Raw genomic sequence first — 27,996 nt, forward strand, 5'->3', positions numbered from 1 at the left:
AAAAAACAAGAGAAATCACAAGATCTGCAAGGAACAGGTTCAGGCCCAAGGTCTTGATGGATCCTGGACTATCCAAACGCACTAGGAGCGTTGGATGGATCCAGCTCCATCAAAACCCTAGATCTAAGGGTCCTGAACGAGCAGCACATGGTAAGATCAAGGACGCGCGCGCGTGTGATTGACATGCAGGTATATAAGCTAAAAACAAGGGGAAAACCCTCACAACCACACATGTTCCTCTCTCTACAATGTTCTTAGAGAGAGAGAGTCTGCAAACTCTCTCTTCTCCGACCTAACACCGGTCATCTTCAACCTTTCTCCGACGCGGTGGCCGACGGTGGCGCCGCCGCGTCGGAGCTTCAAACTACCCAGATCTAACACCTAATCACATATTTCTAAAGCTCTTTCTCTCCTCTTTTCGATTCTAAGGCTAGTTTCTTAAAAAGACTCACGAATCAACGTAGATCGGAGAAAAACTATTCACGGCGTTGATGTTCTTTTTTGTTAACTCTTCTTCTTTTTTTGTTTAAATGATTCTTTGAAGGAAAGCTCTTAAACCGTTCCGATCTACTTTGATTCGTAGCAACAACACATGTATGAAGCAAACACTTTAGATTTTCGAGGAAAAAGGACGAAAAGAAAAGGGAGGAGAGTCTGATACCTGTGTTTAGGTCGGAGATGAGACGAACGAAGGAGACGTGAGTTCTTCAGTTGTTCTTCTTCTGATGAACTTCGAATTCTTCCTTTTCTCTGATACGACTTCGAATTTGATCCTTCTTTCCCACTTCTCCTCAAATCCTTCGTGATCGCGTGAGTTTCATCGTCGTTGATGATGATTCTGCGTTGGAATTGCGAAGGTGAAGCTTGATGATGATGATTCCTTGGAATCTCTGAGAGCTTTTTCCTCTTTTTTTTTTTGTAAATTCGAACTGTAATTGTGAAATTGAAAAGAGATTCGATGTTTTTGTGATGATTATGGTTCGGTGCTGTTGATATTGGTGAGAATTGAAGGTTTTTTGTGATAATCAGATTCGGTTAGGGTTTGAAGATGATGATGATCTTCATCGTGTTCTTCATATTTTGTGGCTTTTGATCTGTTTTGGTGAAGAGAGAGAAAACGAAATGTGTTTGTGGTGATTGTGCAGAAAATGATTGGTGACTGTGGAAAATTGACCTGTTGACTGCCTTTTATAGCATGCCATGTGTATGGATTGGACCAATGGGTGCTTGCCACGTGGCACCTGACTTGAACACTCCTTGACTTTGACTTTAACAAACTTAAAAAGGGATTAAAATGCAAATAACAAAAGTATGAGGACCAAAATGAAAATTAAAACTAAAATTGAATTGAAAAAGTAAATTGAAAATTAACGTAAAGCGAGACGATTAAAAGCAACAAAGCAGATTAAAATGAATCAGAAATTTTATGTGAAATGACCAAAATGCCCCCAGGGACTAAAACGACTCAAAATGACTCGGACGCAGTTTTAAAATGGATTTTTAACAGGAAATTAAGCAAAAGTTTATACAAGTATATTGAAAAGACTCAGAGACAACTTTTAGGAACTAAACAGAGTTTTAACACATGAAAAGACTAAAATGCCCCTAGGGGCTAAACTGACTCAAAATGACTTCAAATGCAATTTTTGAAATGGATTTTGACATGAGATTGAAACAAGGACTTATACAAACCAATTGAAATGACTCAAACAAATTTTCAAGCATGAGAGCTTTAGCTTCTTTGACCTTCTTGCTGCTTTCGTAGTTTGAACAGAGTGAAGCAAACATAGCTTTAGCAGTGGATTTATCACTCATCTTCATGTACTCTGCTTTGGGTATGGCAGTGACAAGAGCTCCTCTGATAATATGATGCTTCTTGTAGAGTTTCTTCAACTCAGGAGTATGTTTCTTTCTATCCACAGCAGCTCAAGGACTAAATCACCAACACCATCTTCCAGAATATCCCATAGTTCTTCATCTAGGCTCATGATATAACTGTAAAAGTTGGTTTTCCACCAAGAAAATTCTTCAGCATCTCCATTGAATTTTGGAATCTTTCCAACATTGGATTTCTTACTATCACTATAATCATGTGAGACATTTTTATAGCTAGTATCACCAGATCCAGTAGGAGGAGGAGTAGACATATTTTTCTCAGATCTTTGAATGTTGCACGGTTAAGTGTTACACAACAAACCAGGCTCTGATACCAATTAAAGGTGAGAAAAACACAAGAAGGGGGGGTTGAATTGTGTTTTGGAAAATTCTTCGTTTCTCCTAAAAACTGAACACGCTGGTCAGAAGCTAAGTGAAACAGCTTCTAAAGTGGTTATCAGAATCTAAATGCAGCGGAATAAAACAGAGAGAGAGAAGAAGAACGACACAAAGCAATTATACTGGTTCCTTCCACAAACCGGAAGTAGTCCAGTCCCCCTTGCACTTCCAAGGAGATTTCACTAAGAGTAATATCTGATTACAATTGCTCAAGCACACAAGCAAGAGACTTCCTTTGCTCAAGCACACAAGCAAGAGACTTCCTTTGCTCAAGAACACAATCAAGAGACTTCCCTACTCAAGCACAACTGCAAGAGACTTCTAGCTAAACAAAATTACACAGAAAATTGTTTAGGGTTGAACACTTGATATACAATCAGAGGTGCTCACAATACAAATCAGATACAGACTCAATTGACTTAAGAATTTCTAAGATATGACTTTGAGACACAGAAATTCTAAGTGAATGCAGAACAATTTCAGCAGAGGTTTTGCACTTGTAAAAATGTTGTGAGTCTTTCGTTCAGCATTACCAATTCTCTAAGTCTTCACTCCTTTATATAGAGGTGTGAAAGAGACGTTGTGAAATTGCCAGCACATCAAAGAGTCGTTGTTGAAGCTTGATCTTTCACCAATGATCTTTTGCCTGATTTGGTTGTTGTCCTATGAAGAACCAATTTGAAATCCATTCCTTATCCAAAGGAACATCTATGCAGGCGAAGCCGTATTCTGGAGCTGTTTTCTTGTCTTGTAGCGTGGACACAAAACAGAGTAGTGGAGAAGGTGGTTGTACAGTTCGTACAAAGTACAATGTCAACGCTTTTGTCCAAAATTGCAAGCACATGCCTTCAAACACCTTTGAAATGACCGTTGCAAAAATCCACTAATCTTTTGTTGTGTTTTCGAATCCAATAGACAGCTTTTGCAGTGATGATTCTTCAATCCTTGAATCTTTTGCAAATTCAGTTGATCTTCAGCTTCTGGTGAAATGACTTCTGATGAGGCAGCTTCTGATAACGCAGCTTCTGATGATGCAGCTTCTGATGATACAGCTTCTGATAACGCAGCTTCTGATGATGTGGCTTCTGGACACTTTGTCTTCAGGAGCACTATTCTTCAAGAGCACTATTCTTCAGGAGCACTATACTGACTTCAGGAGCGCTTTTTCTCTTCAGGAGCGAGTTGCCTTCAGAAGCACTAAGCTTCATTTTTGTTGATTCCTTTTGCTCTTCATTTGCTCATTCAGAACCAATAAATGATGTAACTTTTTAATTAAGGTCCTGTACACTTGAACAAATATTAGCTAGTCCAATTTATAATTTTTAATACCTTGTTATCATCAAAACTCTTTAAGGTTCATTGTTAAACACATTTTGTTCCAACAATCTCCCCCTTTTTGATGATGACAAACAATAGTATTTAACATTGATCAATTGTTGTTAATCTAATTAACAAGTTGACTTTGAGGTTCTGAGGTTTGTAAGCTCAAACTCCCCCTGAGTCTGATAGTCTTTAAGGTGAGGTTTGTAAGCTCCCCCTAAGTTCTATCCAAGTTAATTAAATTCATTTTTCGCGCAATAATAATCTCAGAGCTTAAAATGAAATAAGTTATAGATGAGAAGAGTGGTTCAACTAATTTTATTTGAAATTTGATACTCCCCCTTTTTGATACACCTCTCTTTAGGTAAGACAAAAAGTTATAAGTTTTTCAAAATTTTCAAATATCATTAATGGGGCTCAGAGCCTTTAAATACTATCACATATACTCCCCCTTTTGTCATTATCAAAAAAATAAACATAAAGACAAAAAGATTTGAGAAAAACTCAAACAATAAGAGAGTATAAAAAAAATTAGAACCTATAATCTCATCAAAGAACGTAATCAGAGCATGAATAACTGAGTAAATCAAACAATGAGAATATATAAGAACAAGACAAAATATATAGATATTGAAGAAACAGAAGCATTAAGAATTCAGAAGCAGAAGAAACTTAAGACAAGAAGTATTCAGAAGCAGGAAATAGAAAAGGATTAAAACAAACATCAAACAAAAAATAAACACAAAGGTGTGCAACTAAGGTTTGGTTTGAAGTTGTTTCGTCATCATCTCCATTTCTTCAGCTTGCTTCTTCAACTGATCTTCAAGAAGTTGTTGCTTCTGAAGAAGATCTAATTCCCTTGCCTTAGCTTCTTGCTGTTGATGTGCCATCTTCTGCCTCAAAAGCTTGAACATACACTTCTTCTTCTATGACACCATTAAGAAATGCACTCTTGACATCCATTTGATATAATATTATGCCATGATTAACTGCATAGGAAAGAAGTAACCTGATTGCTTCCAATCTTGCATCTGGAGCAAATGTTTCAGTGTAATCAATGCCTTCTTGTTGACTATACCCTTGTGCAACAAGTCTGGCTTTGTTTCTTGTTACTTCTCCTTGCTCATTCAACTTGTTTCTGAATACCCATTTTGTTCCAATAATGTTCTTGTGCTGAGGTTTGGGTACCAGATCCCACACATCATTTCTTTGAAATTGATTTAACTCTTCTTGCATAGCTAAGATCCATCCATCATCTGAAAGTGCTTCATCAACTGTTGTAGGTTTAATCATTGAGATCAGTCCAATCATTGATTCTTCTTGTCTAAAGAATGATCTTGTTTCTTCTTGGACTATCTTTGTTTCCAATGATTAGCTCCTCAGGGTGTGAAGACTTGTGCTTGAAAGTGTTTATGGGAGGATCTTCTTGATGTGAGCCATCTTGTGCTTCATCAGAAGCAGTTTCATCTTGCGCTTCTGATGTGGGTTCAGCTTTTGGACTTTCTTCAGATTCAGCTATCTGATCAGGTTCTGGAGTAGCTTCAGGAACCTATATCTCTACAACACTTTCACCTTGCTTTGAAGTTTTATCTTCAAGCTCTTTGTCATCAAATTTAACGTGCATAGATTCTTCAACACATAGTGTTTCTGAATTATACACTCTGTATGCCTTTGACCTTTCAGAGTAACCTAAGAAGATTCCTCTTTGGGCCTTGGCATCAAATTTCTTTAGGTAGAGCTTGTTATTTAGAATGTAACATGTACATCCAAATTGATGAAAGTAAGAGATATTGGGTTTTCTTCCTTTAAAGAGTTCATATGCTGTTTTCTCCAAAATAGGTCTAATATAGATCCTGTTTTGAACATAACATGCTGTATTCACTGCTTCTGCCCAAAAATGTTTAGCCAAATTGTTTTCATGGATCATGGTTCTGGCCATTTCTTGTAAAGTTCTATTCTTTCTCTCTACAACCCCATTTTGTTGTGGAGTTCTAGGAGAAGAGAATTCATGGATAATTCCATGTTTTTCACAAAAAGCTTCAAATGGCTCATTTTCAAATTCTCCACCATGATCAATTCTGATTTTCAAAATCTTTGACTCGTTTTCAGTTTGAATTTGTGTGCAGAAGTTACTGAATACCTCATATGCATGATCCTTACTTTTCAGGAATTTCACCCAAGTCCATCTGCTGTAATCATCAACAATGACTAATCCATATTTACTTCCATACAAGGATGCAGTACTCACTGGTCCAAATAAATCAATATGGAGTAGTTCTAAGGGTCTTGAGGTTGAAACAATGTCTTTGATTTTAAAAGATGATTTCACAATTTTCCCTCTCTGACATGCACCACAGAGTGCATCTGAATGATAGTCAGTGTCTGGTAGCCCTTTGACAAGTTGTAACTTACTAAGCTTAGAGATTAACCTCCAGTTAGCATGTCCCAACCTTCTGTGCCACATCCATTTCTTATCATTCACTGATAGAAGGCAAATCACCTTCTGATCAGCCAGTTCAGAAAAATTGATTTTATAGACACTATCAACTCTCTTTCCCTTGAACACAATGGATTTGTCTTCCTTGTTGATTATTGTACAGTTGGTTTTCTCAAAAAGCACATCATAACCATTATCACAAAATTGACTAATGCTCAAAAGGTTATGTTCAAGACCATCTACCAACCATACATTATTAATCGAGGTAGAGGAATTACCAATAGTTCCTGTACCTATGATCTTGCCAGATTGGTTGCCTCCAAATTTCACACTTCCTCCTTCTTTCATTGTTAAGCTAAGGAAGCTGGACTTCTCTCCTGTCATGTGTCTTGAGCAACCGCTGTCTAGGTACCATGATCTTTGCTTTGGTGCTGCTCTTAGACATACCTGCATCATTGACATTTTCAGATTTAGGTACCCATTGTCCTATGGGTCCTGAAAGGTTAGTGCTTAAGGCTTTACTCTTCACTCCTTGTACCTTGTGCTGTGAGTTGGGTTGCTTCTGATTAACCATTACCTTTGGTTTTGGTACTTCAGAAGCAGTAACTGTCTTCCTCTGAAACTTAGACTTCAGAACCTCAGATTTTGGTTTCACCAGACTCTGAGGTACAGGTTCTGATCTTTTCAGGATCCTGATCTTTGAAGTCTTGGAATCAGATTTGATCATAGCCTTTGGCTTAGAGTTCTTTGGCTTTGAAGTAATCTTAGCCTTAGAACTAGAAGCTTCAGGTTCTGATTGAACAACAGTTTCCAACTCAGCACCTTCAGGTACAAAAACTGTTTTCAGACCTTCCTTGATGCATTCACAACATGCTTTGAGACTGATTTCATTTGGTTTCCCTCCTGAAAAACCAATCCCTTTGCCATTGTTTCTATAAATGCTATAAATCATAGAAGCCACTCTGCTTCTGTCAATGCCAGATATGATAAAATCTTCAAGAGCAATTTCATGGTTGCTTAAAGGTTTCTCATTACACTTTTCTTGTAGCTTCTGACATAAGAACCTGGGCTTGTCTTCATATGTTTTACAAATGAAGTCAAAGCCCCTAAGTCCTTCTTCAGAAGCTTTCAGATCCAATAGAGTTGATTTATGTTGTTTCATTAAATCAACATATTTTTCTTTTAAATCCTTCAACTCATTGGTTCTTACTTCAAAATGTGTAAGAAGTTCTTTAAGTGACTCAACAAGTTCATTTCTGGGAATTTTGGAATATACCTCATTTTCATCTTCTGAGTCTGAATCTGATCCAGCTTCTGAAGTTGCTGTTGCTACCAACCCAACAGCTATCTTTGCATCTTCATCAGCTTCCTCTTTATCAGATCCAGATTCACTTCCCAAATCATCCCAGGTTGCCATTAAACTCTGCTTGATCTGCTTCTTGAATTTGCTTGGTTTGAATGTAGAGCTCTTTGACTTGTCCTTTGTCTTTTCTTTTTGAAGATCAGGGCATTCAGCAATGAAATGTCCAAGCTTCTTACAGTTGAAGCATCCCTTCTGATCTTCTTTCCTTGAGCTTCTGGAGTTACTCCTCTTGGTTAGAAACTTTTTGTTCTTCTTGGCCAGATATTGAAGTCTGTTTGAGAGCATGACCATTTCAGTTGCATCTGGTTCAGAATCTGAACTTGATTGTTCTTCCTCTTCAGATTCAATCACTTTGAGTGCTTTTGATGACTTGCCTTTGGATGGAAGAGCTATTGATTTACTCTTCTTAGTAGACTCATGTTCATTGAGACTTAACTCATGAACTTTGAGAGAACTAACAAGATCTTCGACACTTAAAGTGTTTAAATCTTTAGCTTCCTCAATGGCAGTCACCTCTGGTTTCTATCTTGCTCACATGGTCAGAAGCAACATAGCTCTTCTTTAGAATTTGTAGCCCAGAGACTAAGGTTTGAAACCTTGAGTACATCTCCTTAATAGTTTCATCATCCTTCATCTTGAATAACTCGTACTGATGTACAAGCATGAGAGCTTTAGCTTCTTTGACCTTCTTGCTGCTTTCGTAGTTTGAACAGAGTGAAGCAAACATAGCTTTAGCAGTGGATTTGTCACTCATCTTCATGTACTCTGCTTTGGGTATGGCAGTGACAAGAGCTCCTCTGATAATATGATGTTTCTTGTAGAGTTTCTTCAACTCAGGAGTATGTTTCTTTCTATCCACAGCAGCTCAAGGACTAAATCACCAACACCATCTTCCAGAATATCCCATAGTTCTTCATCTAGGCTCATGATATAACTGTAAAAGTTGGTTTTCCACCAAGAAAATTCTTCAGCATCTCCATTGAATTTTGGAATCTTGCCAACATTGGATTTCTTACTATCACTATAATCATGTGAGACATTTTTATAGCTAGTATCACCAGATCCAGTAGGAGGAGGAGTAGACATATTTTTCTCAGATCTTTGAATGTTGCACGGTTAAGTGTTACACAACAAACCAGGCTCTGATACCAATTGAAGGTGAGAAAAACACAAGAAGGGGGGGTTGAATTGTGTTTTGGAAAATTCTTCGTTTCTCCTAAAAACTGAACACGCTGGTCAGAAGCTAAGTGAAACAGCTTCTAAAGTGGTTATCAGAATCTAAATGCAGCGGAATAAAACAGAGAGAGAGAAGAAGAACGACACAAAGCAATTATACTGGTTCCTTCCACAAACCGGAAGTAGTCCAGTCCCCCTTGCACTTCCAAGGAGATTTCACTAAGAGTAATATCTGATTACAATTGCTCAAGCACACAAGCCAGAGACTTCCTTTGCTCAAGCACACAAGCAAGAGACTTCCTTTGCTCAAGAACACAATCAAGAGACTTCCCTGCTCAAGCACAACTGCAAGAGACTTCTAGCTAAACAAAATTACACAGAAAATTGTTTAGGGTTGAACACTTGATATACAATCAGAGGTGCTCACAATACAAATCAGATACAGACTCAATTGACTTAAGAATTTCTAAGATATGACTTTGAGACACATAAATTCTAAGTGAATGCAGAACAATTTCAGCAGAGGTTTTGCACTTGTAAAAATGTCGTGAGTCTTTCGTTCAGCATTACCAATTCTCTAAGTCTTCACTCCTTTATATAGAGGTGTGAAAGAGACGTTGTGAAATTGCCAGCACATTAAAGAGTCGTTGTTGAAGCTTGATCTTTCACCAATGATCTTTTGCCTGATTTGGTTGTTGTCCTATGAAGAACCAATTTGAAATCCATTCCTTATCCAAAGGAACATCTATGCAGGCGAAGCCGTATTCTGGAGCTGTTTTCTTGTCTTGTAGCGTGGACACAAAACAGAGTAGTGGAGAAGGTGGTTGTACAGTTCGTACAAAGTACAATGTCAACGCTTTTGTCCAAAATTGCAAGCACATGCCTTCAAACACCTTTGAAATGACACTAGTACAAAAATCACTTATTAATACAGGGAATTTAAGTAGGCAGTTATCCACCTGACTTAAAAACCTGAAGGGAGTGGAAGCTTTTTCCTTGAATAGATATTAAGTGGTTTAAGCCCATTTAAAAGGTTAAACCAAACATAAAACATGCCATAAAACCAAATAGTCAAACAAAATTTTCACCAAAATAATTATCGCGTATAACCAAACCCAGTTCACTTTACAAAAATTTCCCAATCTCTCGCTTCACATCACGTATTCTCAAATCAATTCTTCAACAATCTATTCACTCCAAAATTCCCTCAATCAAGTTTCACTTCAGCAAACCCAATCGATTCCCCACCGATTCTCGTATTCTCCACCGTCACACCTAATTGAGCTTCTCGTCATCACTTTTTCATCATCTTCACCGTCGCTAGTCGTGTTAACGTCGATTCTACGTTTTAGCCTCTTCTTCTTCTTCATCGTCAGGACCCAAAACGGTTTGCATCTTTTGCTTTTGTTTTTCATATTCTTGCTACGAGCTTCGTGCAGTGTGCGATTCTTAAATTATATGTGTCGATTGAATTTGAATTAGGTTGAAGTTGAAATTGTAAAGGCTGAACACAATTCCGTGTTCATTGATGATTTGTTCCGCACCAAATTAGTACAGGTAACCAAACAAAGAAGCCCCTTTATAGTTCTTATTGATAGCTTTTAGAAAGGAAAGAGGGATATATGATTAATGTGGTGACTGAGTATGAGTACTATAACAGAAGGTGGGGTGGGACTCGAAGAAACCTGGATACAATGGAGTAATCAAAGTTGATAACAGTCTAATGATGAAAGGCGCTACAAATTTCCATACCATATAAGCTACGGTAATTTTCTCTTTTAGAATCTCAATAACATGTAATAGCATTTCACTTCAGAAGTGTTCGTGACCGTGACAAACCACAATTATGGTTTCAAAAGGTTTATGTTCAAGTGAATTAGAAAGAATGCATGTTTGGATTGCTTTATTTGAGTTAATCGAATGACCTAAATTTTGTGCTACTGTTTAGGAGACCTTATGAAAACAGTTTGTCAAATTGTTCACAAGGTGTTTTCAGCTTATTTTCGTAAGTTCTTTTAGATGGCTTATGAAAATAGCTTATAGGTTATACGAATACGAAAACAATTACTTTTTTGATCTTTTACTATAGAAATAGCTTGTGTATAAGCGCTTATCATAATAAGCACTTGTGAGCAGTTTAGGCATTAAAAAGAGAGAGTAAGGTTGTACCAAAAAAACTATAATAAGCTACTTGGTTATATTGGAGCACTAGCTAATGACTCTGAAGTTCTTAGCAGGTAATATTGCAAACCAGATTTTGTTTGATTTTACTATTATATATTTGATCAATTAGATATTCCATTTGTTTTGGGTTACTTTTTACTTAGTAGTTGTTATTATTTTTGCTGCACGTTGCTATAATAAGCTAATTAGTAATTTTTTTCCTTTTGATATAATGAGTTGTAATAAGCTGCTTAATAAGCTTATTATAGTGATTGAATATTACAATCAATTGTGCAATGTAGTGATTTATTCAAAGATAAGATTGGTGTCTGTTTGCAACTTTTCATGTTATTTGTTTTTCGTATTTGAACAAAGATATGATTGGTTTGGATTGTTTTTTATAAGGAAGAGTGAGTTTCTATGGGGGGAAGAAGTTCTAAGGAGGAAAGTTGGAGGCAGAGTTCAAATTCTTGGAGGGAATGTGTTGATCCACAGTCTAGTTATGGTCAAGGGAGTTATGCTTATGAATATGATCTACATCCCACTTATTCTTCTTCACATATGTATTATAACTAGCCTCCTCCAAGTTATTTTGGTGCTAGTGAACCTTATGAGTTATGAGAGTGGTAGATCCTTTGATGATAGTACCAAGTTTCTGAGGGAATACTCAAGAATTGCGGATATTACAGTTCCATAGATGAGGTGTGATTTTCTAATATGTTATTGTTTTATTTATTTATTTAAAATCAATAGAGGGATCAAAGAAATTGTAACTTCCTCTAGTCTGATATACGTGAATATAGACTATAGGGTGTTTGAATTTAGAATTTTTGTTTGTCCACTCCTATCTAGGTGTTTGATTTTTATATATGGAAGATTGATTTTCATGTATGTAAGAATAAAGTTTGTTTTTCAGGTCATTGGTTGTAATTTTGTCCTTATTTCCGTATTGATGTAGTTGATTGGTGAAATTCAATGGTAATAGAAAGTTTTTAGCGTTAAATATTTACTTTTTTTTTGTTGATCTGAATATTCAGTGTTGTTACTCTGTTCTGAATTGGTCTTGAAGGACCCATGTGTTGTGAATTCATATATTCTCAACTTGATTGATATAATTACTGGTCCAAAGTAGGCCAAAAAGTTGCCTTGTGGAGCAAATTGAACAACATCTCATCACCACCATGAAAGTGGGCGCGAACAACACTTCATCACCGCGAAAGTGGCGATAGTGGGCGTGATACTTGCATAGGCATTGTGACGTTCAAGTCCGTATGAGAACTAGTGGGAGTATGGAGGTATTGGAATACTTTCCACTGTACCTCAGTCAACATATTTATAATGGAGGAATGGGTTCAGGGAGAATGGTAATGTGCCGATGTTGGGACGATCTTGTGTTGCGCCGAATCTTCCGCCTACAATTTTTTGAGCCCTGTCAGGTTGGTTCTCAAGTCCAATTCAGAACCATTATACACTCTAATGTAAACTATCTTATACCCAAGAGAGTCTAGGTATTATATTATTTTGTAGGATTAGTAAACCAATATATGTCCATAAGTTTTCTCTCAAGGTAGACGGATTATGCTTCAGTGTCTGATTAATAATTTTTTTTTCTTCCGTTGGTGAAATTTTGTGCTGCTTCTGATTCAGTTCACCTAAAAAATTATGCAAGTTTGCTCTACCACTGTCTGTCACAGCTTGTGCAGATCTTAAAATTGTGTGACTATAGAACATTAGCAATTGGTGATGGTGGTGGGAATGATGTAAGGATGGTAAAACCTGATATAGGCTTTGACATTAGTGGTTTCTCTGAACACTAATGCTTGTGGTTCTTAATTATTGTTACTAATTTAGTAGCAACCAATGATAATTTGCTTTTGTTTACTAATCTGAACATGATGTTGATCATTTTACAGGATCTGAGCAGCTTGAACGGGAGGAAACTTGTGATTTTGCTTAAACAGAAAATAAGGAATGCTTTGGAGTTGAACATGACCAAGCTATGGAGTTCACTACATCTGAAGAGGTTTTTGTGGAGATTGCTGACCAAATTATTGCCTCTTTAGCTGTTGTTGAACCTGATGATGCTTTGTGAATGTTTCTAACCAAGTTGTTGTTGGCTCTCTCGTGTTATCTGAAGTAGCTTATAAGAAGATTTTGTAGCGCTTTGAATTTGTTTAGTGTTTGATATGGAATTTGGTTCAATGATAATATTAGTCATCGTATATGAAATTTTAGTTTAATTTATGAAATTATGTTTTAGCTAAGAAACTAAAAGAAAAAAGAATTTGAATGTAAATGCGTGAATGGATTTTTTTTTAATACTTTTTAGCCTTTTTTAAGTGGGGTGAGCCGAACTGACTTAATTAATAACTTTTTAAGTGGAGTGAAATATAGACTACTTAAAATCAAAATAGTTATTAAGTCGGCCACCTATAAGTGGGATGTAGAACCGACTTAAAAAGTCATTTTCACCCCACTTAGAAAGTGCTTTCTGTAGACCGTTGCAAAAATCCACTAATCTTTTGTTGTGTTTTCGAATCCAATAGACAGCTTTTGCAGTGATGATTCTTCAATCCTTGAATCTTTTGCAAATTCAGTTGATCTTCAGCTTCTGGTGAAATGACTTCTGATGAGGCAGCTTCTGATAACGTAGCTTCTGATGATGCAGCTTCTGATGATACAACTTCTGATAACGCAGCTTCTGATGATGTGGCTTCTGGATACTTTGTCTTCAGGAGCACTATTCTTCAGGAGCACTATTCTTCAGCAGCACTATACTGACTTCAGGAGCGCTTTTTCTCTTCAGGAGCGAGTTGCCTTCAGAAGCACTAAGCTTCATTTTTGTTGATTCCTTTTGCTCTTCATTTGCTCATTCAGAACCAATAAATGATGTAACTTTTTAATTAAGGTCCTGTACACTTGAACAAATATTAGCTAGTCCAATTTATAATTTTTAATACCTTGTTACCATCAAAACTCTTTAAGGTTCATTGTTAAACACATTTTGTTCCAACAATCTACCCCTTTTTGATGATGACAAACAATAGTATTTAAAATTGATCAATTGTTGTTAATCTAATTAACAAGTTGACTTTGGGGTTCTGAGGTTTGTAAGCTCAGAATCTGAGGTTTGTAAGCTCAAACTCCCCCTGAGTCTGATAGTCTTTAAGGTGAGGTTTGTAAGCTCCCCCTAAGTTTTATCCAAGTTAATTAAATTCATTTTTCGCGCAATAATAATCTCAGAGCTTAAAATGAAATAAGTTATAGATGAGAAGAGTGGTTCAATTAATTTTATTTGAAATTTGATACTCCCCCTTTTTGATACACCTCTCTTTAGGTAAGACAAAAAGTTATAAGTTTTTCGAAATTTTCAAATATCATTAATGGGGCTCAGAGCCTTTAAATACTATCACATATACTCCCCCTTTTGTCATTATCAAAAAAATAAACATAAAGACAAAAAGATTTGAGAAAAACTCAAACAATAAGAGAGTATAAAAAAAATTAGAACCTATAATCTCATCAAAGAACATAATCAGAGCATGAATAACTGAGTAAATCAAACAAGTCAAAACATTTCAATTTGACAATGGCGGTGAATATAATAATGAGCTTTTTCAAAAATATTGCACTGATCATGGCCTTATTTTTCGCTTCTCTTGTCCCCACACATCCTCACAAAATGGGAAAGCGGAACGTTAAATAAGAACCATTAATAATATGATATGCACTATGCTAGCTCATTCTTCTGTTCCCCCGTCGTTTTGGCATCATGCTCTTCACATGACAACTTACCTGTTAAACATTCTTCCATGCAAAACACTTCAAAATCAGTCACCTACACAACTCTTATATCACCGTGATCCCAGTTACACACATCTACGAGCTTTTGGTTGTCTATGTTATCCCTTATTCCCATCACCCACCATTCATAAGTTACAACCCCGCTCTACTCTGTGTGTCTTCTTGGGTTATCCCTCGACTCATAGAGGTTACAAGTGTTATGATTTGTCAAACATAAAATTAATAATTTCGAGGCATGTTATCTTTGATGAAACTCAATTTCCCTTCATGAAGATGCATTCCCCCTCGCCAAACTCTTATCACTTCCTAGATAATGACCTACACCCTTACCTTATACATCAGTGGCAGAATCAAATATTACCACCTATCACACACAACCAACCAACACCAATAACCACAATTGATCAACCAATCTCATCAATAAACCAACAGACCCTATGTATTGCCTCTCCGACCAGCTCATCCACTACACCTTTCTCTCTCCCACTACACCTTTACCTACACGAACAATCACTACCCATAGCATGAAAGACATTGTAAAACCCCACAAGATTTCTAACTTATCAATCTCTCACTCCAACCACATCATCTCTCCCATACCTAAAAACCCCAAACTAGCCTTATCCGATCCGAATTGGAAATCCACAATGCAATCTGAATTTGATTCTCTTATTAGAAATAAGACGTGAGATTTAGTTCCTCGTCCTTGTGATGTTAATCTTATTTGATGTATGTGGAATTTTTGACATAAGAAAAATTCTGATGGCTCATATGAGTGATATAAGGCTCGTCTTGTAGGTGATGGTAGGTCACAGGTTGCAGGTGTGGATTGTGATGAGACTTTCAGCCCGATGGTTAAACCTACTACTATCAGAATAATGCTCACCATTGCTCTCTCCAAATCTTGACCCATTCATTAACTGGATGTCCAGAATGCATTTTTACATGGTGATCTTAATGAAACTGTTTACATGCATCAGCCATTGGGTTTTCGTGATTTCCATCATCCAAATTATGTGTGTCGATTGAAGAAGTCACTTTATGGTCTCAAGCAAGGGCACAGAGCATGGTACCAACGCTTTGCTGACTATGTATCCACCATTGGTTTCCAACATAGCATATCAGACCACTCTCTCTTCATATATCGACAACAGTCTGACATGGCTTACATTCTTCTTTATGTGGACGACATCATACTCATCTCCTCCACTCATGCCCTTCGTAAATCGATTATGTCACTCTTAGCATCTGAATTTGCGATGAAGGACCTGGGCCCCCTGAGTTAATTTTTGGGTATTGATGTATCTCGTCATCCTGGTGGCCTTTTTCTTAGTCAAAGCACCTATGCTTCTGAGATCATAGAGCATGCTGGCATGACATCTTGCAAACCGTATGCCACACCTGTCGATACCAAGCAGAAACTCAGCACCTCCTCTGGCACACCTTATGAGGATCCTTCTTTATATAGCAGTCTTGCAGGAGCCTTACAATACCTCACGTTCATTAGACCCGACATCTCTGATGCAGTTCAACAAATTTGTCTTCACATGCATGCACCCATTAAAGAACACATGATTGCTCTTAGCGCATTCTCCGTTATGTACAGGGTACCATTCACCTTGGTCTACATTTATCACCATCCCCTATTATTAAGATGATCTCTTACACTGACGTTGATTGGGGTCGATGTCCTGACACTAGGCGCTCCACATCCAGGTACTATGTTTTTATTGGTGACAATCTTATCTCTTGGTCTTCCAAAAGGTAGCCTACTCCCTCTCGTTCTAGTGCTGAAGCTGAGTATAGAGGCGTTGCGAATGTTGTCTCTGAATCCTGTTGGATCCGCAACCTTCTTCTAGAGCTCCATTTTCCCATTCCTCATGCTACCCTGGTATACTGTGACAATGTTAGTGTCATCTATCTCTCTGGTAATCCTGTGCAGCATCAGCGCACCAAACATATTGAAATGAACATTCATTTTGTTCGGGAAAAAGTAGCTCGTGGTAAGACACGCATACTTCATGTTCCCTCCAGACATCATATTGCCGATATTTTCACCAAAGGAGTCCCTCATATTCTTTTTGATGATTTTCGGACCAGTTTAAGCGTCTGTGAACCTCCCACTTCGACTGTGGGGGTATGATAGAATAAGAATATTTGCCATAATTAGTATTAACGATTTCTCTGTGATTATGTTGTAACATAATTATATAGTTGACCTATACTTGTATATATACATTCCAATCAGTAATGAGAAAAACAAGCATCACATTATCTTACAATATCATGTAATGATTGAATGATGAATACATATTCAATCAAAGTTTAAAGATACCATTATATTCATCATATACATTTTAATCTCCACTCTAATTTATAAACCATTTAAGGTTATACAACTATGAGTTTAACGACTATCCATTAAATAATCATATAAAAAAGTTTTACCATCATGACGAATCATAATTTTTTTTTTTGAAATGACGAATCATATTTTAAAGTGGTGTTGAGTATAATATATTTTTTTAAATAGTTACAAAAATATCTAGGTAAAGAAGAGTGATTAGATTTCTCCATTAATTTTATTTGTCGATACATATTACTCTCTTCGTTCCTTTTTAAGTGTTGTTTGACTAAAGATTTATTCTATACGAAGCACATACATTCCTCGGATTAGGCGTGTCCGGTGTCAGATACGTATCGTGTCCGACACTGACACATATGATTACATTCAATTATGTCAGTTTCTCAAATTAGTGTTTCTATTTAACTGTCGTTTTAGTATTCTAAGGGTACGATTGTCAATTATACATTTTCTCAATTACTCTTATCTTTTTCAATAAAACTAATTAATGTTATGTATTTAGAAAATTAAAGTTTTTTTCTTAAACAATGTTTGTTTCTTTTTAAAACGCTAAGTATTTGGAAAACTAAAGTTTGTTTTTTTAAACAAAGTTTGTTTTTTTTCGTAATTTTCAACATTCAAATCTATGTCACATAGTGTGAGACTAGTATTGGTTGAAACCATAGTTGAAGCCTTAATTTTTATTGGAGTTCAAAGAAAGTTAAAACTTTCTTAACTTTTGATTAATGTGAAGTTGGAAGAATTTTTATTTTGCTTTGCAATTATTTAAAAATATGTGTACAATATTTAGATTATACTCCATCCGGTCATTTTCATAAGAAAAAGTTGACTTTTTAGGTTCATAGAATAATTAATGTATCTTATTGAAAATATAGACTAGATACATCACTTACACAATGAACAAAAAAAGTCAATTGTTTTTTATAATAATGGCCATAAGGAGTAATATTTAAATTATTGATAATTGTTTGTTATGGGAGAGAGATAAAGTGTGAGGAAAAAAAAATTGTTCGAGGAAGAGAGAGTAACTAACAATTGTTTGTTATGAGAGAAAGATAACATGTTAAATTTATTGGAAAAAGAAATTTTGTGCAAAAAAATAGGAATTTATTGGTGGAGTAAATGAGGGTATATTAAAATGTGCAGAAATCCACTTTCATAATTTGGTGTTGCTATTTCAAGATGACTCTTAAAAAAGAATGGAGGGAGTAGTTAAATATAAAACTGGTATTGCATGAAGAGCGGAAATATTAATTCCTTATCTTTGTCATAATATAAAATGTGTGTTTCCAGCAATTCCTAAGTATACAAAGCCTATCCGTTTTCCTTTTAAGAAAATTGGTGGGCTCAGGTCAACAAGCCTTTTTTTCCCCCTCAAAAAAAGACATGTTGACTTGAGCCCCACCAGTTTTTTTATTTATTTTTATCTCACTTCTAAAGATGACATGAGATGCACGCTCATATGCAATATTACACCTTTTTGTTCTTTAGAAATATATTTATGCATGACAATTTTAAATGTATTGCTCTAATTTTATGACACACTATCAAAAGGTATACCTGCGGGAACCCTAAAAGTTGATGAAGCGATCGAATATTATGAGCTGAAGCAATATGTGTTAAACCCACAAAAATAATGTCCAAAGAACTATGACACATGTTATCTATTTTTTCATAAATGTCGAGTTTATGCTCATCCACTTATATGTTTTGCTAAGCAAATGTTGCGGATGGAACAAACTACTTCTAATGCTGCAAATGGTACGTGCATTAAATCTTTCTTACATAAGTACGTTGTGATTTTTTTCTATTCGGGGTCTTCGATTTTATTTTATTTTCTTAGAAGATTTCAAGTAATAGATAAGGCTATTACAATGATTAAAATGGTCAAATGCGGCCACGATGCAGTAGTGATTGAAGATCACACCACAAATGCGGTGCAATGCCGTTGCAGAGGCCGATGCAATTTGAAACAATATAGCAATGTAAAAAAGTTCATTGAACATATGACCTACTTTTGATTTCGAAAAATCCAAAATAGACTAAATTAAATAGATATTGAAACCATTTGAACTCAGACTCCGATTTCCTTCACAAGAATGCACCATAGTATAAATTTTCTCTAAGGAGAGACATGGATAGAACCATGGGTGGTTCTAAGGCCCGGCCAGCCTGGGCAGTTGCTCGTGCTCCGGCCCAATTTGTTTTTGTAATTTCTTATGTAAATTCCTACGAATTTCTTATATAAACCGATATAAATTGGACAATTTCTTTAGATTTTTGATTATTTGCTTGCAATTTCTTATCTAAACCCCTATAAATGTGTTGCAATTTTTTTTGCCCAGACTTTATAATAATCCTGGCTCCGCCACTGGATAGAACGAGGCTCTCATTTTGAGAATAAAAAAGGCAGTATAGAATGTGTAAAAATATTTTTATATTAAGAATGCACAAAAATTAAGCTATGTTTTTGCAGGATCTAAAAAAATGGAAGAGAAACACACATGGTTGCCATCTGAACGCAAGCTTCTTCCAGAAAACTATGCCACATGTCTTTGGTTTTTGAAGTTTGCATACATCTGTATCCTTGGCCTTTCAGGAGTTGGTAAGTGTCTAATCCTAGTTGATCTCGTTATCTAAAGAAAATCTTACATGAACACAACCTCAGATAAAAAATATTTGAGCGCACGTACAAAAATGAAAAAAAAAAGAAAAGAGATTTCTCTTGTAATTTTAATATTTTTCATTTGATTGCGTTTGTCCAGACATTTTTTATTTGGGGTCATGTCTTTGATTGTTATTGTTTTATGGATGGATGTGTTCAAAATTTGCTTAAAGGGGTTGAAGAAATTAATGAGATGAAGCAAAAACACATATGGAGTGGTCAACTCTTGAACATATTTATGGTGAATCATTTTTTTGAAGGATTTATGTCTAATCCTTATGAAACGTACTTGGGAACCGGCACCAAACCAATAGGAGATATGAGTGGAACAGATTTCTTGTCTGCTTACAACCCAAATCAAGGTATTTGATTCATTTTAGTGGTCTCGTTGTAAATATATCAACTTTCTTTGACCAATTTCACTTATATTTAAGACCGGAGAGAGCCATTTCGATTTGATCATAATGGGTTATATATGGGTAATATAATCATTAAAACTTATTTGATTTCACACAAAATATATCATTGTATTTTTATTTTTATTTTAAATCAAGGAAGGGAGAAGTATTATAAATTAATAAAATGAAACCAATGATTGTTTTACAACCGTTTTTGGAGAACTCAAGCGATTAATGACCTTTTAATTAAAGACACTTCAATTAGTAGAACTCAATTTTTGATCATGACTAAAACAATCATTGACTAGACTAATTATCTCCAGATTGATCTCCGTGTTACCACGACTTCCTTCCCTCGAAAATCAGAAGGATAAGACAAAAAAATAAATCAATATTACAAAATATTATTGAAAATAACATAAATGAAACTTGCAGGAGATGATAACAATGAAGCACAAATTTATTCAACAGTGGAAAGTCAGACAGCGATTTTGACTGCAAAAACGTAAGAAAGCAATTTTGGAAAGTGAGACAGCAATTTTAACTGCAGCAAGAAATGGCATAGTTGAAATAGTGGAGAAGCTTATAACAAAAATACCAAGTTCCATATACGAAGTTAACATGGAAAATAAAAATGTATTGCTTGTAGCAGTTGAGAACAGGAGAACCAATGTCGTTGAGGCATTAAGGAAACGTTTTGAAAAGGGCAATAAAATGGCAATATTTGATACTCTAATCCAAGGAGTGGATAAGGAAGAGAACACTGTGTTACATTTAGCAGCTACCAAAAGTGACCGAGATTGTTACATATCTGGTGCTGCCCTTGAAATGATGTGGCATATCAAATGGTTTGAGGTATTTATTTTATTTTTTCATTCGGATTCACAGCAATCAAGGGATCATGTGTTCACACAGTCTTGACATCAGAGATCGTTCCATCAAGATCAAACATTCTAAAATAAGGCAGATTTCAAAGTACCGAGCTTGAATCTAGACCCTCTAATATTGATTGATTGACCACTGATATTTTGATTGTGTGAATGAGTTAGTAAGTTAGGTTGAGTCGAATTTGACCAAAACCATTGACCATAACAAACAATTGTTTTTGGTTTGGGTTGGGTGACCAATTCGAACTATGAACACTAAAATCGATAAATTTTTGTCACTGATATAATCTCTCTTGTTAATTTAATATAATTTTACCCTTCTTACTACTTTCGCACCATGGAGCAGTACATTAAAGAACTGGTACCAGCGCATTTCACAGTTAGAAACAACAAAAACGAAGAAAGAGCAGAAGAATTATTAGAGAAATCAAATAAATCACTGATAAATGATGCTAGTGCGTGGCTCAAGGAAACTTCTGAATCATGCTCTGTAGTAGCAGCACAACTTGTTGGTGTTTCCTTCGCATCATCAAGCACTGTGCCGGGTGGCAACGACGGTGAAACAGGTGAACCAACATTGAAAGGAAAGCCTGGATTTGAAGCATTTGCTTTGTCATCCGTAATTGGTCTTTGTTTCTCTGTCACTGCACTCATAATGTTCCTTTCTATAGTCACTTCTCGAAAACAAGCACAAAATTACAAAATTGATTTGCCAAAGAAACTACTTTTGGGATTAAGTTCTCTTTTCTTGTCCATTGTTGCCATGTTCACTGGTTTCTGCTCTGGTCATTTCTTTCTGATTGACCAAAAATACAAGCACGTTGTGTTCCTCATTTATATAGTCACTTGCTTCCCTGTGACTTGGTATGCAGTAGCACAACTTCCACTTTACATTGATCTTCTTAGAGGTATTGTAGCCAAAGTGCCAAAGACAAGTGATAAGGGGCGGAAGGAATTATAAAGGTTTACGGTGAATTGAAAATGTGATTGGCTTATCCCAATAATAACAGTACTACCTATGTTTGAAGCAGTATAATTCTATGTATAATGTTTGTAATAATACATTGGCAAAATTACATTAAAGGTCATTTATCTTATTTATTTGTAACATATTGATCCTTTATTTTTTTTTGGTCCCATTTAGTTTATTTATGGCTTAAATAAGAAAAACGTACCTGTAAGTTCGCGTGTTTTTGGTTTTAGTCCCTGTAAGTTTTTTTGTTGCGAAACAACCCTTGTATTTTCATAACTTTTTGAAATTCGTCCCTGCCGTCACCATCCGTTAAAAAAACGCACATGTGGCTAACGGAGGCTGATATGGCGACCTGTGACGTGGCGAAATTGGTTGATGTGTCCATCCATGTGGCCAGTCACCAAGTTTCAGGGACCAAATCCAAAAACGAAAATTATGAGAGGGACCAAATCCAAAAACGAAAATTACGAGAGGGACTAAATCCAAAAAAAGACGGTAATCTCAAAAAAGCTCCTTCTTCTTCTCAGGCGTCCTTCTTCTCTCTTAAAATCACCACCGCCGCTGACCCATTCTCGGCGTCGTTCTGTCCACCAAGTGCACTGATCGGAAAAAGTAAGACCATTTTCCTTATCCTCTCGACGAGGGCTTTCCATTGGTCCAACTAATTTCACGAAAGGAACCACTTTTTTGTCGACCCTTTTCTTCCTCCACCGCGGGTAGGGGCTTTTCCGACCATATTTGGACAAATGGTTCAATCCCTAACTCACACTCCTGCTGCGAAATTCGGATACAAACATTGTCCCCCTTGATGGAGCGTGGTGGAAGTTGATTGAGGTGGACATCACCAGTATTCGGCACAGCTCGCGCCATCGTGACCGGTTCCGTCACTGCCGCTGCGGGCAGCGCGAGAATCTTCCAAGGCATCATGAAGCACGAACTTCAGAACCTGATAGGAAGATGAATCCAGCTAAAACCTGCAAAAACAAAATACCAGAGAGCAAGATCCAGACCAAAACCACCGCTCAGAACAACGTTTGAATGTGAAACCCAAAGGGTTCATTCAATTTCTTAAATTCTTCTCAGTTTGTTTTAATTTTTAGATTTAGGTTTGATTTGAATAAAAACACAATTTCTTTTTGGGTTTTAAGAAGATGAAGAACCTACATCAATTCCCTTTTTCACCTCATCATCATCGCCTACATCTTTACCATGTGGTGTTCCTTTTCTCTTCTATTTTTTTGGGCTTTTCTTCATCGTATATTGGATTAAGAATATGCATATTTTTTTTCTTGGTTTTAATTCCTGGAATTGGGAACGATGATGGATTAGGATTGGTTTGGATTGGATTTATGTTCAGGTGTTTTTAGACATTGTTGAAGGAAAGAAGAGAGACAGAGAGTGAGCGAGAGGAAGAAGGAAGAAAGACTAGAGAGAGAGAGAGAGAGAGAGAGAGAGAGAGAGAGAGAGAGAGAGAGAGAGAGAGAGAGAGAGAGGAGGAAGAAGGGATTTTAAGTTTTTAAAATTCAAAAATTGAAATTGTGTTTTTGGTTTTAGTCCCTATGGTAAATTGCGTTTTTGGTTTTAGTCCCTATACTAACCCCAGTCATCAACTAATGCCAACTCACGAAGTGCCACGTATTGCTCCGTTAGCCAGGTCATCGTTTTTTTCACGAAATTGAACGGCAGGGACTAGATCCAAAACGTTTGGTAATTACAGGGGTTGTTTCGCAAAAAAAAAAACTTACAGGGACGAAAACCAAAAATGCGCCAACTTACAAGGACCTTTTTCATATTTAAGCCTTTATTTATCTATTAAAATGTGCACAAGTTAATCCCTTTGTTCATTTTTCTATTAAAAAAACATGAAAATATTAATTTTATTAATAACTTTATTTTATAAAATATTTTTTAATAAAAAAAAAAAAAATTCATAAACCATATGAACATCTTCATCCTCTTCTTCTTCCTTAAATAAAAAAATTGTCCATTCAAATACACATTTAAATTCCTTAAACATTTTCACTTCCATCTTCTAAACACAAAATTCAAAATCTGCAAATTTCATAAACGTTAAGTTTACCAAACCCATAAATTAAGATTTTGGATTTAAAGAAAGAAACCCAGAAAGAAACTTTATTATTACTCTTTTATTTATCTGAGTCCTTTCATTATTATTTATTCTTTTTTTACTACTCCCTCCGTCTCACAATATTAGTCGTTTAAGGTTTGTGCACGATTATTAAGGAAATGATTAATTGTGTTGATTTCAATGGTAAAATTAGAAGCATTTACTAAAATGTTCTCATTAATTGTAGTTAGTGGAGTAGTTAAGTTGGATGAAATTCAATAAATAAGGGTATAATAGTGGAAAAAATAATAATAAATACTGCATTGGTATTATAAAGTGACAATTATTTTGGGAAAAAGAAAAAATGCTAAATAGACAATAATTGTGAGACGGAGGGAGTAGTTTAAATATTTAAGGAATTTGAATGTGTATTTGAATGGACAATTTTTTGATATAAGGAAGAAGATGAAGATGATGAAGATGAGGATGAAGATGTTCATATGGTTTATGAATTTATTTATTTTTATTAAAAAATATTTTATTAAATAAAGTTATTAATAAAATTAATATTTCCACGTATATTTTAATAGAAAAATGAACAAAAGGACTAACTTGTACACATTTTTATAGATAAAGGGCCTAAATGAGACAAAAATAAAAAATAAAGGACTAATGTGTTACAAATAAATAAGATAAAGGACCTTCAGTGTAATTTTACTTTAAAATATTGAAAATCTGTATTTTAAAATTTCCCTGAGGGGAGCTAAAATTTAATAATTGTGAGTTTAATTTGCTCATGTTGGATATTTTTAGCCCAAACTCGAGTGGAGAACTGTTTTTACATATTAAAACTGACCTCTGTGCATAATATAAAATCAGTTTGAGAAATTTGTTCGTCTATATTTATAAGACATTCTATGAATTTTCAAATGGATTAATTATTTCTTTCCCAACATACTTATATTTATTTTACATATTTTCTACAATCAAGATAAATACTATGATAGAACATAATTTAGGGTTGATATGTTTTTCTATAAATATCTGAACTTTCTGTTTTACTTCTCCTAAAAAAATTCTTTGACTTTTAATACTTTAAAAATTTTCCATCTACACTTTTGGTCCCTGCTTTTAAGTCAGGTCATGTGTATCCTATAGATTTTTGAATGGTTTTTTGCAAGAATGTTTAAAATATTATATTTCCAATTTTTTTTAACAAAACATTAATTAAATATGAATTTTAAATGTCAAAAACATATAAACTCATGTAAACCCACTTGGGTTAGCCTGGTGGTATTGGCTTGGGACCTGGGAGTGTGCTCCTCCTAGAGGTCTCAGGTTCGATTCTCTCCGATGCTAATTTGAGTGGGCTAATTTAGCTTCTTAGCTTCTTCGAAAGAAAAAAAAATAGCTCTCTCTCCGATGCTAATTTGAGTGGCCTAATTTAGCTTCTTCGAAAGAAAAAAAAATAGCTTCTTCGCCGATGCTAATTTGAGTGGACTAATTTAGCTTCTTCGAAAGAAAAAAAAATACAAATTCATATTTGTTCATGTTTTGTTAAAAAAATTAAAGTTTTTGGGAGATATTCTTATAAATATTATAAACATCACCGGATAAAAAGGTTGAAAATTTAAAATGATACACTTAAGTTGAGTTAAAAGTAGAGACCAAAAGTGATGATGAAATTTTTTTGAGGGACTAAAAGTTTAAGAAAAAATTAAAAAGAACAGTTAAAATATTTATAGGGACTACAAAAATATTTAACCCAATAATTTATAACTAAGGTGAATTGAAGTTCAATTGGGAAATTAAAAGTCTCGCATTTAGGGGAGGACAACAATCGGGGTCGGTCGGATTTCGGCATGAAAACCTCAATCCGAAGGCCAACCGCGGGTGGTAACAAAGACTCCAATTCCGCCCGTTTGAGCTCACGGTCACGTCGGGTGTTGGGTTGGGCGAAACACGGTTTGGACGGGTGGGTTGCAACGGGTATGAAGGAACAAAATCTCAATTCAAGTCAACCAAATTTTAACTTCATGCACAGAAAATCCATAAGTTCCACTGATTAAATAAGAGAGAAGAAATTCATAAATTCAAAGGGAGGAGAATAGGATTAAAGGAGATGGGAGAGAGAGAAGAGAAAGCAAGGAATGTAAGTGTTGAAGTGTGAAGAATGAAGGTTAAAGGCTGAAAGCATCAAGAGACTGAACTCTGAAGTGAGAAGCAGCAGCGCTTTGAGTTGGTTCGTGAGGAAGAGAATGAAATGCAAATGGTTAAGGTTTGATATGCATCACTGTCAGATTGGGTTGAGTTTGTTATTGGGCCTTAATACAAAAAGTTGGGCTTACAAGAGTGTATTTGGACTGGGATTGATTGGTATTAATATATGAGATTTACTTTTCCCACCTTATTTCCTTCTCGCGCGCCCTGTGATTTTGACCAAAATACCCTTTATCCGGACTATATAATCCGGACAATATTCGGATCATATAATCCGAAAGGATTAGGAAATCACCCTGCTTCATGGGACTTGCGAAACTTGGGGTTTGGTCAGGGTGAAATACAATTTGGAAAACAAAATCCGGACACTACAACAAACAGAGCTGAATCTGCACACGCTCGGTTGAAAAAGTATCTGAGTAGTAGTATGGGTGATTTGAGTACAAACTGGAAATCCGTTCATGCCATGCTAGAGTTGCAACATACCGCAATACATGCTTCGTTTCAGACGAGAATTATCATGCTTGAACATCGGTTCAAAGACAAGGTTTTGTGGTTTAGGTTGATCCGGAACATTTCAAGGGAAGCTTTGCATCATCTCGTAGTAGAGTACAATAAAGCACTTGAAATTGGTACAGATAAATCAAGATGTGGTTGTTTGAGTTTGATCACTTATGTATTACCGTGTGCGTGTATGATAGCTTTGAAGATCAAGAACAGCATCGCCATCCGTTTGGAAGAAATTCACACCCACTGGAAGAGGTTGAGGTTCGAGTACGAGGTTGACCCGAAGCTTCAAAATGAAGACATCTCTCTATTGCCAGAATGGGATATTCTCCAGGTATTTTTTATGTTCTGCCCATGATTTATGTTCTGCCCAGGATTGTTGTTCTGTATTCTGTACTGGTGCAATCCGGATTATATAATTCGGACATAATTGATGGGTTCCTGATTATATAATCCGGAGTGGTAGCATTTACGCCCCATGCAAGTGCATTTAAGGCTCATGCAAAGGGTATATCGGGAAGTTCCAGATTTTATAATCCGGATTACCTTATGTATTTCGGAATATAAAATCCTGATTGTATTAGTAGTGGTAACAGAATGCATATTTCTGACTGTTTTCCATCGACAACAAAAATGACAGTTTTTTACACATTGTAGGCTCGGTTCAAGGACGCCGATTACAACATGAAGGTGCATTTGAAAGAACAATTCCGACAATTTGTTTTACCGAAAACCACCTCTATGCGTCCACCGCCAAATAAGGTCACCACCAAATGAGCTCCAAAGAAAGATAAGCAAAGCATTCGATCGACAAGGCGGTCCCCTTCCCTATGGGAGATTGTTGACTCCCAGGAGCAAGAAACACAGGGTTCACAGACACGGTCAACAGGGACGAGTAGAAAGAGTGCACGAAAAAGCAACATGTCTCATACTCCTCCTAAGCCAATTCCAAAAAATCTGCAATTGAAGCCAACACCCGTTGAACTCCACATACCATACAAAGACCAAATCCCAATTTGGATGCATGGATTTATTGAAAAGGTTACGGATGTACCCGGTGATGGCCATTGTGGGTTCCGAGCAGTTGCGGTCCTACGTAACTTGACTGTTGATGATCACACATTAGTCCGGTACAACCTTTACAAAGAGCTTATCGGTGTAGAAAATGGCCGCTATCGGAGGATGATTAATGATGATAGGCGGTATAAAGAGGTCTTAGACGCTCTATCATACGCCAGTATTGGCAATGCACCACCGGATAAATGGATGACAATGCCGGATATGGGTTTCCTCATCGCACAAAAATTCAACCAGACGGTTGTTGTGTTGTCCATTGGGAAATCAGAAACCTTTTTCCCTCTATGTGGTCCACCGCC

The 27,996-nt window shown here is 36.0% G+C and overlaps 1 long non-coding RNA gene and 1 pseudogene across 5 annotated transcripts in view; both read left to right on the forward strand.

Annotated features, from left to right (window-relative positions):
* The window catches only part of LOC146938645 (uncharacterized), a 44,504-nt pseudogene extending 22,569 nt beyond the window's left edge, over positions 1 to 21,935 (forward strand). The window contains exons 4-9 of the transcript XR_015029995.1: positions 18,457 to 18,587; positions 18,621 to 18,663; positions 19,379 to 19,507; positions 19,741 to 19,929; positions 20,471 to 20,820; positions 21,199 to 21,935. The product of XR_015029995.1 is annotated as an uncharacterized LOC146938645 (transcript). The remainder of the gene's footprint in view (positions 1 to 18,456; positions 18,588 to 18,620; positions 18,664 to 19,378; positions 19,508 to 19,740; positions 19,930 to 20,470; positions 20,821 to 21,198) is intronic.
* Positions 9,657 to 12,902, forward strand: LOC146938646 (uncharacterized). Of its 4 annotated transcripts, none has more exons than XR_015031369.1 (6): positions 9,657 to 9,957; positions 10,053 to 10,127; positions 10,231 to 10,335; positions 11,139 to 11,435; positions 11,771 to 12,169; positions 12,647 to 12,902. It is a non-coding gene; the product is annotated as an uncharacterized LOC146938646 (long non-coding RNA). The 4 variants fall into 4 exon arrangements; XR_015031370.1 differs by having other exon boundaries at positions 11,143 to 11,435; XR_015031367.1 differs by having other exon boundaries at positions 10,231 to 11,435.
* Positions 21,936 to 27,996: the final 6,061 nt, after the last annotated feature.

The sequence above is a fragment of the Medicago sativa genome, chromosome 3 (assembly GCF_051527215.1).
Source record: "Medicago sativa cultivar Bolivia chromosome 3, Bolivia_mono, whole genome shotgun sequence".
Taxonomy (NCBI): Eukaryota; Viridiplantae; Streptophyta; class Magnoliopsida; order Fabales; family Fabaceae; genus Medicago; species Medicago sativa.